This window comes from Cinclus cinclus, chromosome 5 (assembly GCF_963662255.1).
Source record: "Cinclus cinclus chromosome 5, bCinCin1.1, whole genome shotgun sequence".
Lineage (NCBI taxonomy): Eukaryota > Metazoa > Chordata > Aves > Passeriformes > Cinclidae > Cinclus > Cinclus cinclus.
In genome coordinates, this window is record NC_085050.1 from 24,399,609 (window position 1) to 24,418,612 (window position 19,004).

Here is a 19,004-nt window from a genome sequence, read left to right on the forward strand (position 1 = left end):
TATTATAGGAACCGTAAATATGCAGAGATATTTCCCAAGATATTCAAGATTAAATTTCCAAATCTTATTCTCTTAGTTATCTTTATGTACTCTGTGCTTTGTAGAAATATATTTCTGTATATAATCCTGTACACAGTAGTGACCCTGTGGCCATGAAAATTTTGGTCATTCTTTGCCTCTCAGAAAATTTTGACCAAACTACATTCTATTCAGAACTGTATGTGTACTTCTGCACAGTCCTTCACAGTATCTGTAGAAACTAAGAATTTGTATCCTAAAGGCTAAAACAGAATCCAGAGAATTACTAGTGTCCCAGAGTCATATAGTGACTTGGAATTTGTCAGGTGAAAATTTTCAGGACATCAATTACAGTTCCTTGCAAATACAAACAAACACATAAAGTCTTTTAGAGTCCTCTCATAGATAAATCTTCCTTTTCTTTTTCACAGCAACAAGACATTGACATCTTATCTGGTGGCATGCAGTAAGTTATTTAATATGAGAGCAATTCCCACTACTACTCCTCCCCTTTCATTTTCATCAGAAAAGTCCACTTTTTGTAGAAGAAATTCTTGCTTTAGGCCACTAAGTTCATGCCCTCATCTTTAATCCTGTACATTTTCAGTTTTGCTTTAGCCTAAGGCCAGGTTTTGAATACGATATTTCAGTCCTTCTCTAAAATGAAAATATTCATATCTGATGTCCTCACATTTTGTAGCAAAAATTGTGAAGTACTATCAAAGTTGCAGTACAATCAGTATGACTTTCCTAACACAGATGAAATCTACAAATGGGGAGTTTTTATTGTTTCTTTCTTAATTGCTGCAAGGTTTTTATTCTCTTCCAAGTCAGTGGCAACTGTCTTCAACAACAGAAAAACACTCTCACATATCAGGCTGATAGGTTTTTCAAGTCTTTTTTCAAAAAAAAATTCCCTTTATTATTTATCAAAATTGGTATTGGTCATACAAATAACTTTCTCACTACAGATGACCTGCTGAAAGCCATTTTTTCCTACATAACCCTTCTATGTGAGAAGGCCAAATCTGCCATGGTACTGAGGACCACACTGTCTCAGGTTTTGGTGGGGAATGGCACAAATGAACAGAAATTGTGAGAAGATTTCCAAGAAACACTGAGTTACAGGTGAAAAAATACAGTAACACTTTGAAATACATGAAGTAATTAAAATAACATCCTAAGCTCTCAAAACTTATTAGCTTTCTTTGAATATCTGAAAAGTAAATCCTGCTAAATCTCATACAATATCTGCAAACACATACAGAGACTATAACTAAGTACAACACTGATTTCTCAAATTTTTTTCCCCCTGAATTATTTTGCTTCTAGTATTATCTTTCTCCTAGCATTTCTTTAGGTTAGCACTTTTGGGGTAGTTTCTTTAGTGGTAACAACAAGGAAAGTACCGTCTCAAGGTGGAAATAGTAGCCATTTAAATAACACACTGATTACAGCTGCTTAGCACAAACCCAGGTAAGATAACAGTGGTTAAATTCCCCATAGCTATTACAACTTGCCTGCATTTATGTTCCATTCTAAATGCTGAATAGAGACCTCAGGACAAAGCTGAAATGTTCAGTCTGTTGCTTAGATACTACTTTCACAGGCTTCATATGAAAAATCTGTGTGTACAGGCAAATAAACCGATCAGTTAATAGGCTGAACCTGCCATGGACAAACATTAATCACTCCTTTTGTACTGTCTTTTGTACTTCATTTCAGTATGGGAGAAACAGGTGTGTAATACATAGAGCACTAACACAGTGCAAGATGAAAATATCTATGCTTTTCTGGGATGACTCCTCCATGCATAGATATTTGGGGTGCCTCTACCCTAATGGAACAAGTTACATGAATCTGCATTCATTTGGGTCACTTGACTTAGCTTGGTGTATTCCTGCTGTGTAGGATACAGAAATGAATATCCTGTTTGTTTACTTATACAGGAGTCACTTAGAGTTTGTGACATTGCAACAAGAGATCAAAACCAAGATCATACCCTAAAGTTAGAAAATCACCTTTGTTACATACACCAGGGGCTTTATTCCATAACCAGGAGGAGTTAAATTTGAAATGGCTCAAATATTCTATTCAGAATGCCAAAATTATATCTAGTGAAAACTGCTTTACTAAAAATAGATGCTGTTCTGCATAGGCATTATATTAGTTCCTGCTATGCCTCAGTAGAAGAAAACAAAAAAAAAAAAAGAAAAAAGAAAAAGCAATTTTGGCACATGTTCTGTTTTGCTAATATTAAAAAATTAATTTGTTAATTTTTTTTAGCACCTATAATTTATGACTTGGAGCAACATGCTCAACAAACCAGGTGTTATGTAAAAGCTGACAGTTACAACATCACAATGCAACAGCATTACCTATTATGTAGTTAAGGAGATGCATAATACTTTTGTGAAACACACTGCAAATTATAAAGCATTTTGGAACAAATCCATTCTGCACTTCTCAGCAAAATTAAATGGCTACACAATTTACTGGATTTTGCCTTTTGTTATATTTTTTTGTTAATCCCCTGCAAGATAAGTGTGTACTTTCATAGGCTTTGCTTTAAGGAGCAATTGTGAAAGCAAAAGAAACAGAGCAGAATTCAATGCCTAGATTCAGTGCCCTGTACCTCTTTGCTGGAGGTAAGAATAGATAGCAAAATAATTCTGAATTAGAAAACAGTTATGTTTTGCAAACAAATTTTTACTCCTTGAACTGGATTTAATTGGTTATTTAGTTTCACCTTAAGAATTATGTTTTATATCAGTTTGTCATTTATTCCATATAATTACTGCAAAGATTAAAAAAATCAGTCAAGATATTTAAAATGACAAATCAATCTAGCTATCTGCATTAAATGCACTTTCCATCAATTTCTGCAACAAAAGAGTATAAACAGCTGCTAAGTACCACTTCTGTTGCAACTTCAATATTAATAATTATGTATATATATGCCGTTTTTTATATTTCTGAACCTGATTTTTTTATCTGGCTGGGACATAGTAACTACTGACAGAATTACTGGTCTTTTAAATTATTTGTAAAGAGTTATCGTAACAATAATGATATTCCTTACATTATATACTGCCTACAAAATTATCCTACAGATGATTATAATTTTACAGGAATGGGTTTTGGTGAGAGAGACTGAATTTTAATGATTAGTTTCTATGTTTGCTTTTATGAAATGAGCCATGCTCAAATATTATCATTATAAATATGCTCATTAAAAAAAAAAAGAACTTAATCTTCTCACCAAGAATCATGTCTCAGTAGAGGTGATCAGTCGTTTGGGTTAATTTTCTTTAAAAGATATGATTAAATATTGTATTTTTATTAAATACCACGCTTGATTTTTTTTCTCAACTTTTCCCTAAAATGTGCTAGCAGGCTTTTTTTGTCTACAGAAATTGGTGGCTATTTAACATCTATTTTCCACTTAAAGTTAAGAAAACAAATTGAAAATCAAGAAAACAAGGAGACACAAGCATTTAACCAAATCTTCTGGCAATTTATAATCAAACAATTGAAAGTAATGTACAAATTTTCTGCTGTGAATCAGGTAACATTCTTTAGTTTCTTCCACCTGCATGCCACAAGATCTACCTGCCTTTTATGTCCCAGCAGTCCCTTTTATTATGCAAAGGGATGCGATTCAAAACGGGATGAGAGAATGTTTTTATAGAAAACCAGTTTAACTATTTGATACCCATAGGTTTTCCAGAATAGAGAGGAGTAATTTATATACCTAAATTCCTTGCTGGATGGGAACACAGAAATAGGAGGGAAATGTCCAGTCAGCCTTCAGGTCAGATGATCCTGATGTGCCATCAAGATCCCTGATGGTTTGGTTGGGTATTCACCAGGGAAACTGGCAGCTCCCTCCTGGCCAGTCCCTGCAAAAATCAGGATATTCAAATGGAGGGAACGTGTACTCAGGTCTTATCCTGGTATGGAGTCAGAAATTCTGGAGGGCACCTCTGACAGCATGAGAGCTGGGCAGGGCTCCCATACCCCAAAATGCAGCTATAGCCTGAGATACCTACTTGAGTCTTCCTTCTTCTGACCTTCTGTTTTCAATCAAGAGCTGAATCCTGTTACACTATAATAGCATCTATTTCATGATAAAAGGTGACGAGAAGTGAAATCATCCTTATGGAAGTGAATCTGATATTTAGAGTACCACAGCGAGAGGGAGCAAGCTCATTACACCATGCTCTCCCACTGCAGGCAGAGCCAGCATGGAGAAGAGGCCTTTGAGGAGTGATTTTATCCCTCTGGGATATACTGTTTTAGTGATGGTGTAGAGGTACAGCTGGATAGAGCTTTTAGCATTTGGAAGAATTTTATCATATATAAGACTGTGGTTTCCTTTACTATTAATTAAAATAGTGTGATCCCTCGGGGATAGATGGTTCCTTTCTGTTTTTAATGTAAGTGATACAACATATAACGCTGGACCTATCATAAATACAGGTACTTCAATTCATAAATTATAATCAATAAAACTCTACTTTTAATCATAAAAGTAGCTGTCCTTCAAAATCTCACTAAATGGTCATGTAGACAAAATGAGAGACACTGTAGATTATTCCTTTATTTGAACATTTATTCATTCATCTGTTCATTTACTTATTCATTCATAATTTTATACTTATGATTCTTGCATTCATCATGAATAATGTAGTTACAGAAAACTGCAGCTCAGCAAGAGTATGTCAATATTTAAGCACCTGAGTTGTCACTTTTAAGTCATGTATATTACTGGTCAAACCACAAGGTAGTACAAGTGATCTCAGGTGAGCTTCACCAATGGTTGAATTTGCTTGAAATGACTGGGTAGATTGTTCAGTCAGTCATTCTGTGGCAGGACAATAAAAAGCTGACAAGACATGTTTGATATAGTTTCTTTTGGCAAATAATAAAAACTATTTGAAAATTAATTTGTTTCTACTGTCATGAACAATCTGTTCAGAAGCTCTATGTCCTTGAAGACAGGAATCTTAAGAATTCACCATATGGGCTGAATTAGCTGGATTCACGTGGAATAATTCAAACCATTTACATTAGTCATCTGCTAGAGGAAAATATACACGTATGTATTGCAGATATATGTGTATTCTGCCAGTGGAGCTAGACATCAGGACTGGCCCCTGAAGGGCATTCCAGCATTCAGGAAAGATGTTTGAGGGTGAGTCTCAAGGCGTGAATGAATGCAAGCATACAATGGTAAGAAGCCACAGACAGTGGCAGTAATTTCCCAAGTTGAGAGACTTCAAATGAAGATAGAGACAGCTGCTAGTATTTTTCTATTATTTTTTTATTTATTTATTTATTTATTAAAAGAAAAACAACAACAACAAATCAAAACAAAACAAAAAAAGAAAACAAGGGAACTAGAAACTCATTATTTGCAACCAAACACAGGTCTTAGTTGGTCTCGTTTTTTTAAGTCCCCAAACTAACCTGAGGTTTTTTTGTCAATCTGGGGAAATCTGGAAGATATTTAGAAGAAAAGTCAATGGACTTTTGAATGTGAACTTCTGTTATATATGATTTAGTACTCTGCCTCCATATGGAAAATCAACTTAATGTTAACTTAATTTCAGTATATCATTCCAACTTGTATACAACCTTCTTGTATCCATTAGAAACTTCCAGATGATGTGGGCACTGACATCTCATGTCTATGAGCTGGTATGGAGTCAATATTCCTGGTGTGCTGACCAAGAGTGAGAGATAATAATTCATGCAATAAGGATTAATCTTCCACTACAGTAAGGAATGCATCTAAATTGTACAAGGTTCATCATGCAGAGCAGCCTAGCACTTGTAAGAGTAAGAGCATGCAGGTGGGCAGCCCTGCCATGAAGCTATGATAACAAAACAACACAAGAAATTAAAAGAGATCTACAAAGAGCAAAAGGGGGGTAATGCATATGTAGACATCTAATTCTGACAAGACTACATTAACCAGATAGCAACATAAGAAGCAGTAGAAATTAGAACTATGATTGATAACAGGAGGGAGTCACTAACTTGAAGGAATTAAGTAGAAATTATCAGTGCAAGCGTATCAGAAATGCTGAGGAGGTATAAAATTAGGGACAACAGGAAAGAGTAAATACAAAAAGCCTGTTTATTTGGGAATGAATGAGAGTGGTAAAGGCAAAAAATTGAGAAGTTGAAAAGGGTGAAAAAGGGAATGTAAGCAGAAGTGTGTCATTTAACTAGCAGTTTAGCAGTATCTGTTAGGTAGTTTTCTGTTGATCCCACTTGGAGAAGGCAAATAAATCTGTTATTATTCTGATAATATGGGTCTGACTTTTTTCTGTGGTGAGTAGGGGTACTTGAAGAGTTTTCTCCAAAACTGGTGAGGAGATACATGAAGAGAGTGGACAAATCCTAGTCGCAGTGGTACTGAACTTCTGGCAGAATCCATATTCAGGGTTAGGCATTGAAGCTCACAAATAGACTTACAAAGGCTAGCAAGGCTAACGATGCATTTCTAAAAGCTGAGAAACACTCAGTCCCTTATGCTAAGTTAAAATCAGTGTTCAGTATGTTTGTTAGCTGCCAAAACTGCTTGTCACTTAGCTGTATTAGCATGGAAGTAGTGAAGGCACATATTAATTCAATCCTGTAATGGTTATGTGGGTTGGGTGAGACCCAGATTCAGTTCTACTTCTTAACTGAATTAGAGCCACATCTTCCCCAGCATAGTAAGAAATTATATCACATGGATCTCTCCTAATTTATTTTGGGATATTTTCTGCAAAATACTTTAAAATTACTGGATCAGAATTGATGTTTAACAGTCCTCTTTATGCCTAGAGGCTTAGATAGCCTCAGGAGGGTTATAAAGACATTTGGAGTTCATAAGGTCTGAATGTGCAAAGCGTCACTGTCAAATCTCAAGCACACGTGTAGGGTTTGTATGTGTTCCAGTTGTAATGCTAAAGACTCCAGACACCTTGTCTTGAGTCCAGCTAACTTTTGGGTTGGGTTCATAATTTTTTGGAATCTGCAGGAACTTTGCAGTAATTTTATGCTTTGCTGATTACAGCTGAATGTCTTGCAATTATTTTCTGAAACAGAAGACAATGTACAACAAAGAATTTTCTGTACAACACAGAAGCTCAGCATATGTTGTTTACAATTTTACATTACTTTCAGTATCATAAGGCTCCAGCGACTCATATATGATTTAGAAGCACTGAGAATTTTTGCAAGTTTGTGGTTTTAAGTGGTCTATGATTGTCCTGCTGTGAAATTACAGAAACAGCATACTCTGTAGCAAGTTCCATTTTAAGTTTTCCCCCTTCCAGTTGTAAAAGCAACCAAATAACACTTCATTTATTGTCTACTAAACAGCTGTAGAATTACCTACTATAAGGTTCCCAGTGGCTTCCATGTTGCTGTATACAAGTTGATAAAAGTGAAATCTTCTCAATTTCCTGCTGGGACGGAGGCTTGGGTTTTGTGTTGATCTGAACATTTTCTATATAATTTCTCTCTTGCTTTTTATTCTATTAACAAGTTTTTGTGCTGCTTGATCACTTCCCATTAGAAAAGCAGACAACCTAATTTTTAAATATTCACTAAAATGTGGTAACTCTAGACTCATTAAAATTAGATTTCTGCAGATATTTTGATGTACTGTGACTTGATATTAAACTCTCATGTGTCATCTCAGATATTTACTTTACTTAAGTTATTGGCAGCTTTGCCCATAAAAAAAAAATCACAGCAAAATTTTGAGAATTATCCTGATGTTAGAAAACAGAAGATGTATTTGCAGGCCTACAGTATATGTATCAGGAAGAGAAGTGGAGACAGCATAGACTCACAAAGACAAGGTTAAGGAGCAACCTAATAATAGCTTACAGATTTCTGAAGAACAGATACAAAAATGCAGATACAATCTCTTCTCAGCTGTGGCAAATGGCAAAAGAGGCAAAAGCCAGGTTGGACGTCAGAAGAAATTTCACAAAGAGCTTAGTGCAAAACTGGAACAGGTTGCCCTTGGGTGATGTGGACATTCTAGGAAGTTTTCAAGATCTGACTAGGCAAACCAAGGGCTGACATAGCTCAGTGCTGGGGTAGTAATGGGGAGGCTGCAAAACGTGCCACTCTGATGTTTCTTGCAAACAACGTTTCTCCAATCCTGTGATGTAATTCTATCATTCTTCCTTTTTAATTTAGTAGAAATGCATGTGGAAAAGTTTTGTGGATTTTTTTTTCTGAAATGGATGGTTATGTTAATTGCTAATAGTTTATAAGTAGCTTAACAGAACTGCAATTTCTTTCTACAGAAAATAAGAATATACATGAAGAGTAACAAGGCCTCATTGCACAGTAAAGCATCAATTTGTTCCTTCCTTTTTCCTGTGAAGCATAAGATGGTGACGATGGAGTCAGAGATTGTAAATTGCCTACAAGGAGCCTTAGGTTCTAAAGGAGATATGGACTGCAACTCTCAAAGTCTTGGACATTTATGAGAGATGTTTTATTCCCTACCCAAAAATCTCTTTTGCTTCTTATCCTTCCATTATTCAAGGAGCATGACTGAATTATTAGCCAATTATTATAATTCCTTTCTTATCTAAAACTGAAATCTTTATGCCCCCTACTAAAGAGTGCAGAGAGACAATACCAGTAAAGGAGCATTCAATGAAATCCTTTCATGCAGATTCACACTCACTACAAACTACTGCAGCAGACAGAACACTGCCATGAGAATGCATTCTCCCTCCTTTCTTGCATCCCCTTCCTTCAGCAATATAATGTAATTTTTTTTTTTACTTTGTCACAGAACAGCTACCTGCAACAATGCAGCCAGGGGTATCCTAGCACTTAATGGCCAGACTCTGAACCCACACTGGTGGGAGCAGTGTATGTTTGCTGCTGTCTGTGTTGTACAGAGAAGGTGTGAATATGATGCATTATTTTTAAGATCCACAGGAATAATGAAATAAAACCTATGGGAAGAAGTCAAATCCAGCATTTTCCACTATAGCAAAAACTATGAGATTAAATAATTTTTCATTGCACAATCTATGTATTTTGTGCATCAAACTTTGCTAGGGAAAGTGATTTTACAGGCATGATTAATGGGATCAGTAAGCAGAAATTACCTATCATGCTTGTCAATGTTTGCCTTGCATTGATAGTTTACAAAAATATCTTTAGGAATAAGTAGGGTGCACTTCATGATTCCCTTAAGAATATGTATGGACTTCATATAGAGTAGACATCTCCAAGAGACTTTTCAGAGCTTTTGCAAGGAAAAGCTTTTGGATCCCAGTCCAGTTCTTCAGTGTATAAGTCTGCTGTGCTAAATATGCATGTCATGAAGAGAAAGTTGGGTACCGAATAATAAATTCTGCCCAAGCCTCAAGCTTTGTTGGACTTTTCCTTATAAATTTCTGATGAATTGCTAAAGCTGCACTAAAGAAATGGATTAGAAACTGACTGATACCCTTCACAATAGTGACCTCTATTTTGTAGATGCTAAGAATCACAAATTAATCAGTCTCCTTCTTTTCATTAGAGACAAGCATTTCATTTTACTTCTGATTCGTATTTATTTTTTTCCCAACGACCTTTTTAGATTTTATCAACAAGTAAGACCATTTTCCCTAAGGTATATTGTGATTTCTCTGCTTCTGAAGCAAAAAAAAAATATATAGAGGACGCTATGGCATGAGTTAATTTATTTACAAGTACCTGCTTCTACTGATTAATGCTTGTTTGAAGCAGAAGGGATCTGCTTTCAGGTTTTGCCATTAAAAATGTTAAAGCAACTCTGCTAGCACAAACTTTTCTTTCTCAGGCATGTCCCAGCTACTTTACAGTCCACAGAAAGTAGCAAACTATTTTTCTGTTCTTAAACTTAACCCCTGCTGTTGACCAGTAGTATGATGTTGGCCAGACACTCCAGGTCTTGATATTCCTACAATCTGCCCATTGATATTTGCTAATGATCTTACTCCAAGTTTACTGTAGTGAAACTCAGAGTAAAAGCCTATGTTTTTTTTGCATTAGTTTCCCACCCTGAGAACTAGAATGGTCTTTATTATCATCCTTGGACTTTTGGGGAGGAGTAATTCCCCTTTCTGCAAGAACTTGTGGACAAAATTGTGCATTCTGCATCAGCTTGGAGGACAGCCTTCTCAATGCTCTCCATTACTCTAAAATGTAAAAAACATATTTAATTTCCTTTGCATTCAGCAGCATCTGCTGTTTTCAACTTTAACATGCTCACCTCCCCATTAATTTACCAGAAACAATGCCAAGGTGAAGCCAACTTCAGTTTAGATGGTTGTAGAAATTGAACATTGCAAGAAAGCTGTGAGGAATCCTATAGCAGAGTCATAAGGAAAAACATGGAAACATATAAAATCCTAAAGGAAACACAAGGAGTTGGATGACAGAGTTGGAGACAGGGAAAGACTGCCCAGCAGAAATTTGTTGTGTGTCTCCTTGACATTTTCCAGCAGTTCACTGCAGCCCTTAGATATCTCTTACATCTGTTAGACAATGAAAGATTGCTTTATACTTCGAAACCAGCTGTATTTTGATCACAGCATCTCTTTGGGCATGCTTAATTGTGCCTGAACAGTAGGACAGAGTTACAAGTGCATCATGAATCATCAGCAGTATAAATATCCTAAGGACTGGTCCCAGCCCATCCGCCAACCAGACTGATTAGCAAGTGAGAGACAAAAAGAGAGACAGATTTCCCTTGGTTCCTTGTGCACTTTTCCAAAAGTGTTAGTAATATCAGGACATGTGGTGATATCTATTGTACTCTATTTGGCGTACAATTTACGAACAGTTGAAATGCTATCCACCATCACTACCAGGAACTTAATACATTCTCAGTTTTCATTGAGAACAATAAAAGCTCTACCCTAATGTCAGTGAATTTAGGGAAAGGGTTTGTATTGATTTGGATGGGGGATGGAGCAGTATCTAAATGAGGTAGAAAATAATCTTCTCTTTTTGCTGTTTATCAGAAATTAATCTGAAGAACAGCTGACGTTTAAAGAAAATAATAAAAATAGTTTATTTAGTCTAATTGCTCTGATGATACAGAAATATTCCAGCCCAGGATCAGACTAATTAATGTGAAAGAAATATTTCGGACTGGCTGAAATTCTTCCTTTTCCTTGCTATTAAATTTCAGTTCATATTCCTTAATAATGGAATGTTACTTTAGAAAATGCCAGCTGCACGAGAAAAGGGATAAGGGAAATGATACAAGCACCTCTGAGATTAAGGCATTGACTGAGTTCTTTGTGTTTGTATTCAAAAGCATAAAGAGTAGTGCAATTTCCTCTTCTCCATACTTCTAACTAACACTAAGCCAGGCAATATTCTTTCAGATTTAAGTTCACCGAAATTTGAGACATAGCAGCTTAAGTCAGCTTTGCATTTCTGAAATTGAAAACAGGTCGCCCTTGTCATTTGATTCTTTCTGGACATCTCATCTGCTTGTGCCTATGCCTGCACCAAATTCCACCAGTTATTTGTTTTTAAATGTCATTCACTTAAGCCCATCCTGGACATATTAAGTAAAATAGCAAAACAACTTCTACTTCCTCAAAAGTTTTATGACTGCTGAGATCTAATTCCCCCTCAAATTTCCAGCACTAAGTTTGTATTGCTGTTCATTCAGACGGAATGGAAATTTGTATTTCTGCTTTGAACAAATATTCAGACTTGTCAAAAAAAACCCAAATTTATCTGGGACAAAAACTTTACACCAGATCTATTTTTAAAAAGCACTTGTGCTTCTATTTGCTAAAATAGAGCATTCCCCATCAAGGACAAAGAAGTTACTATAAATTGTCAACAATAAACAGAATATCAAGAGCATATAATAGATTGTGAAGAGTTACTGATGACATGCACATTGTCTTGTCACACTGGGCTGCAGAATATATAGTATTTGGTGGAGTTTACTGCAAAAATATTTCTGAAGTGCATTGGACTGATTACACAGTAACAGATTGACCAACAGAGCTAAAGATATTTGATTGTTTAAAACATCACAGGCTATTTATAAGATAAAGCCTTTTAGTGAGTTGGTTCACAACTAATGAACTAATACCTTGTTGAAGTCAAAGAAGCAATTTACTGAGCTCCATCTAATGGGGAACAGTGTGCTTAATCTAGTTCTGCCAGCCAGGCTGATTCTGCATAGCTGTCACCCATTGCTGTGGACAGTGAATTTGAATTGAAAAGTCAGAAAACATGCAGAACATACTGAATTTTTTACAAGAAACTAGAACCCATCAGCTATTGAGGATACTGAATGTCTGGGTAAGAGTCACTCAGTCGCCCAGACTCAGAGTATGGATTTCACAGTATTGATTTTTGGTAGAGTCCTTTTTCTAACAGTTGTTGCAGGATAGAGGAGCTATATCTTCCTGAAATTCATCCTGCTTGACAGTACAGTGGCCAAGGTACACAGGTGTGAGTGCAAGGTGTAGATCTGTCTCTAAACCCTCTACTGCTCTGAGCTGCCTCACATTGGATACATCCCTCACATCAATAAACAGTGTAAATATCTTCTGGTCCTGTTGTAGTTTATATCTCTCATATTTTAAAGAGACTCCTGAGACTCCTAAGAAAGGAATGGGAGCTGTCACATTTGCTCATACCCATCTTGGTCTTAGAACAGCTGTGTTTTCCACTCCACTGGTTGCTCCCTGGAGATTTTAATGAGGATCATCAAAGGAAGACACACACTCTGCCTGAGGTCTTTTTTTGCCCTCCCCACACTAGGGAGATGTGTTCACTGGGAAGATGTGAGATGTTGTACAGTGACAGGAAAAAGGCAGAGGAGAAGAACATGGCAAGCAGGACAGCATCTCGCTGGCTGGAGGCTGCCCATGTAGCTCCACCAGATTTTTCTCATATTCTATCTTTTGTCATTAGGGTCACCCCATCTGATATGAAATCCACTGTGATTAAAGACTGGGGAATATGCATGTGGGGACTGTGTGTCTGAGTGAAAAGAAACCTTGCTGATTTGGGAAAGGAGATTTCACCTATTTTTGTGAGAATTTATTTAAGGCTCAATCATCTGAGTGCCTGATTTTTAAAGAAAATTTTAAAGAAACTGAGCTCTCTTCACATCATATTTATGAAACATGAAAGTATCATGCTGACAAGTCTCCGGGCCAGATGCTAAGAGAATAATGTACCTAAAAGAAATCAGCAGGCTATGTCACTAAGCACCTTTACAATTCAAACCCAAATGTCTGCCCTGGGTCTGATAGGAAATAAAGCAAAGTGAACCCATGTGGACTAAGTCTCAAGCCAATGTATTAGACACAATTCCTTCTTTTAACAGAAAAACTTATCCCCTTAACTCCTTGAACTGCTTGGAAAATTTTGGTAAACATATGTAAACAATTTATGTAACAACTGATGCTGTAGCTTCACATTGCCCAGTTCATTCAAATCTGAACACATGAAATTGCATCTATAGGGATTTGTAGGCACAAAGGATATCATTACTGTTGCCATTCATTGTATTTGCATTGAGATTTTCCTTAAATGTGCAGCATTGTTTTGTTAAGCAATCAGAATGCAAATACAACTGGCACAGCTAGAATATATTCAAGTGCCCAAGCACACAAAGAATGCAAACTGTGCAGTAAAGCACACAAAGCCCAACAAGCTCATTAGCACCACACTGCACTGATTACAGAGTGAAATGCCTTCTGAGGTGCAAAAGTCAGGCTATACAGAGGGAAACCTTTACAGTATTTTAATGCAATGATATTTTTAATGCAATTGTGTGCTGCCACAATAGTCATATTTCACCAGCATAAGCTGCTCTGGGAAAGAGGCACTATTCTCTGCTTGTACCTTGCCTAGGGATCATTCTTGATTAGCCATTAGGCACAGCATAATAGTTATGAGGATGAGGATAATTCTAAGGATAAGAATTATGATTGGTCAGACCAAAGCCCCATCAATCTCTCTATCCCTTTTCTCATAAAATTCAGAAATATATTTTTAATGTTTTTTTAATATTTTTCTCTTATATTTTATATGAGAAAACAGGCGTGTATAGAGCGACTCCTTCCTTGGTATGGCCTTTGAGATTCCAGCAATCAGTAGTAAGGATGTGAAAACTGGAACTAGATTCTGTGGGGATCCTCTAGCAGTTTGATCTGCTCCATGGTTTCTGTCATAACTCAATGACTCAAAACCAGATAACCAACTGCCTGTTGTCAGTGTACCTGCTTTCAACCTCCCTGCCATACATACACATATATGCATATATACACACACAGAAAAAACAACCATACACTATCCTGTACATGCCACTTAACACTAAAAGGTGGTGCAGGTATTCAGTGATTTGAAAGGTCTACTGAGAGAAAGGTTAAAGTTTTAAAGGAAAGTCACCATGGTGACTGTCATGGCGTCAGAAACCGTGTCAACCCTTCTTTGAGACACAGGATGGACTAAATGTCCTCTGTGTGCTCTTTTCTGCACTGATTTTTTTCATGAATCTATGATTATTCAGCTGCTATAACAGCTAGAAAGTTCAGATTTAATTAGTCTGAAATAGGAAAGTATCTTTCATTCTTCTTGAAAATGTAACACACATAATGTTTCATGTTGTGGAACCAGATGAAGACCTGAAAAAGCTGTGGTCATGTAGGGGTCATAGTTCTTCAATAAGCCCTAGCCATAGCCAAGGAACTGAACAGCCATACATACATCTTCTGGCCATGAGTAGCTCAGAGAGGCATGATTTATCTCAGCAAAAACACCTCTACATTATTCACAGAACAAAGGTTGTGGGTCTGGGGGACATTTCTGTGGAGCTTCTTTCTGCATTTTAGGGTATTCTTAGCTACTGACCTTAGCAACTGATCTGAGCTTTCTCCTTTTCAGCAGGATCCAAGCAATAAATCAGACTGGTGTGCTGGAAAGAGGGAACTTAAGTATGTAGGCAGGGATAGTGGTGAATCAAAACTGCAAAGTGCTCCATTAAACATATCACCTCAATGTCTGCCCTCAGAAATTCATGTCTCCAGGGTGATCTTCTCTTTTGAGAAGTGGTCCATTTTATAAGGCAGGAAGCATTAGGTATGCTCATATCTCAGTCAAAGAGTTTCCTAAGCAGTGCCAACAGTTATTCAGCAGTACTCATTATGCAGGTGAGCTACATCACAGTGCTGCTACTCTGCAACACTGCAGATCTCTATGCACCATGTGCACAATGTCTGAAATATAAGCAAATTTATGCTGCACTCATCCTTTTTGTGGTTATTAGTGTCACTTAGTATCATCTTCCTCCAGCAAATTGACTCACCAAGCAAAATGCACAAGTGCACTTTAAAGCGGATCACATTATCTCGCCTACTTCTGAAGAGCCAAGTGTCATTACTACTTTTCACAAGGAATAACTGCCTAAACTGTTTCACATTCTGCAGTGCATCAACAGTGCTCTTCCTCCACTCAGTTTGCAGTTCAGAAGAGTGATGGAACAGTAATGCATGTCTATCTCATTGTTCTACATGGAGAGATAAAATCTAGTGCTCACTTAATGCCTCTTTAAAAGTTAGGGTATTTGTTTCTGGAGTCTTTTAATCAAGATAAGAAGTTGTATATCACCTCTAATGTCCTGGTCATATTTCAGGCATGAACAAGGTATTTGCATGAAAATTACTGTCTTTACTCAAAAAGCATATGAGAGGTTTCTCTCCCAACACTACTGATTAGATGATGTATCCCAACTGCAGTTAATTCCACAGTCGGGTGTAGACAAAAAAGATTAACGATGGCCAAGTGCTGATAGGATTTTACTTCCAAAGTATTTTCACATTATTCATTTCTACTCTTTCTTCCTCTGTGTATTTTCTAGAAGGTAGATGGACTATCAAAGAAATACAATGGTGCAGACTGTGAAATGGTAAGATTATGACTAAAACCATGAACTTGGAACCAGAAACCAGGAAATTAAATATCAGAAAGAAGAATTTTGGCTAAGAAACAGAGTGAGAAGTGTTGCTAAGGGTCAGAATTGAGAACAACCAGCAATTTACTAAGCTGAAAAGCAAAGCCAGAGCACACTAAAACTCCATATTATACATATAGAGCTGAGAAACTGCCAGTGCTTGAGCTAGACAAACTATGGCCACTCAATATCCAGAGATGAGGATTAAATATACTAGAAAATCAAAAGAATAAAGTTGTAGCCAGTGATTACATTATGCAACCACACCTTGAGAGAGCTTCTTTTGCTTGATTGCTACAGCTGTGTCTACCCAGAATTTTGTGTGGGTCACCAGCCTTGTGGGAGCCTGGTGGCTTTTTGCACTTGCTCAGGAGTGCTTGTCAAAAGGCTGTCAGGAAAACTACCCAAATAGACGCTTGAGCTCAGATCTCAGTGACTTTTGATGGGACTGACTGAACTTGGTGCTTTTAAAAATCCATCCTTTGTTCTCTGCAAAGTAGTGGCTTCCCACGTGGTCTTTTATGTTTATAACTATGATTGTTTGGTGTTTTGTGACCTCTTCTCACTCATTTTGACTTCACTAAATGTCATGGCAAAATAAGGGTAATGATTCTTTTTTTTGGAATTCTAACTAAAATGCTACCAGAGCAGAGGATGTGTGTTGGCCAAGGTCTTTATTATGCAACTGTATGCAGATCACTGTGAACTGCATCGTCCATCCAGTTCAGTGGTGCAGTACCAAGGTCACTGGGCAGTTTTAAGCTAATGATGCGACCATAAGTCTTAATAAATGTGCTTGGTAATCACAGCAAATGTATTGTCATTGTCGCAGATGTTATTCTTTCAAAAGCACTTGGCAAACAACTAAAACACAGCCCTTGTGTTTGCTTTGACCTTTCCTGAAAGAATGCACAATCAGGAACATTGAGGAGATAAGATGGTTTGAGAGGACAGGTCATGACCCACAGCTACAGAATTGGTACTGCTCACAGCACTCTTGCAGTTCGCTTAGAATCATGAATCAGTGAAATTTTGACAGAGAGTAGAATTCAGAAAGAAACATATTCATGAGTGACTCCAACACAGAAAAGAGATCAATTTCTTATTCCAATGATCTAGGCAGGTTGACATTAATTATGCAGTTGATTTTCGTAGCCATCATGCTGCAGTAAACCATTACTTGCTGATCCAGTAACCTTTTGTTATCTTTCAAGAAATACATTAACCAGTAAATGCATTGTGTCACCATGAGCATTGTCATTACCTGCAGTAATTCCCCACAGGACTTATCAAATGCTGCAATTGCTGTTTCCTTGGAAGGATATACATCATCTCCCAGGCTGGGTTCAACAGATGGTTGACATTATGCCCTGAAAAGTAACAGTCTACTGTTCAGAACTTATTGCAGATCCAGTGTCTTGCACCCTATCATATAGATGCATATCTCTATTTTTACATCTGTATATGGATATCATATATTCTTGTGTACATCATGTATTCTTATCTGCCAGGCATGAAGAACCCACAATGGTGTGACCGCTAAATATGCTCTTGACAATAAGGGAGAAAAATGAAATTTAAAAGAGGCACAATTTCTTGAATTCTTGCTTAATTTATACCTATTATTGATAGGAATAAAGATGAGTAATTCAGCCTTACTGTAAAATTTGCTTTAGATCATTCAGTGAACAGAAAATGCCAATATGTGAAGATGACTGTTTAGCAAGGCACTGAAATAAAATGGTGGCAAGAGCAGTCTAAGTCAAGACACAGAGCTGTCTTTTCTCATTCTTGAACGACATAAATACCACAGTCATGAAATGAGGTCACCATTCTGTATATAAGCCCTCTGTGGCTTCTAAACTAAAAATACTAGAAAAAATATTACCCTTTGCTAATGGAGCATTTTCACCAAGAAGCACAGCATGTACCCAGTTCAATGTGTCAGCAGCTATCTGCCCTCAATTCAGCTTACCAACAGTTAAATCATTCAAGGTCATATTACAACCTATTAGAAATAACATGCGACAAGATGATTTTTAATCAAAGAGTGGAACTTTGGTACTACAGAAGTGGCCAGGGAGAGGAGGTCTCCAGATGCAACCTGACATTTTTTCAGCAGTTGCTAGTCAGATATAAAACCATTTTATTGCCCTTGCACAATCAGCCACATGATATAGTTTCCTCTCACTCAGAATATGTTTACTTTCCTACCCCCCTGCATTTAGTTGCAATGGAACAGCAAAATGTTTATATTATAGCAGAATGCTGCATGCTTCTTTCTGGGGGTGACCTTGAGTATGCCTGGCACACAAGAAGTGCAGTGGAAGGCAGGCAGACACTTTTTCTCCTACACCTCTGCCATACTGCCTGTGTCAAACACTTGTATCACGCTCTGAATTAAATAATTCACATGGCCTCTGTAAATGACCATTTTTGTGTGTGAATGCACATTCAGAACATTTCATGTGGATGCTATGAAGAACAAGAAACCAACAAACAGATTAGAAAACTTCACTCTCCAAAACCATAATTATTTCTCCTTTTATGTTCTGAAGCTTATATGTATCATTAATTTTTTTAACTCTTTGGGGTGGTAAGCCTTAATTAAAAATCTGTATATGACCCATTATTATTTCATAACCCTATCTTTTGCAAGTTGAAAGCAACAGCTTGCCAATTTTGTATTTAAACTTTCATGGAAAGGTATGAGGGAGTTAAATATGAGGGGCCAAGCAAGAGAAAATACAAGAAAGCTAAATAGTGTTGGGAAAGCCTGTCCAGAGAGTCAGAACAGGAGCTCATTACCAAATATACATATTTTAAACTGATTTTAGATCAAAATAATGTTTATTTTTTATGAACTAACAGTTTGTGATAGTGATCACAATATTTTTAGATTTAGGAAGTATACACAAGAATAACATGGTCAAAAGCACCACCATGGTTAAGCTGATCTTCAGAAAGGAGAGCTGGGTAATAATGA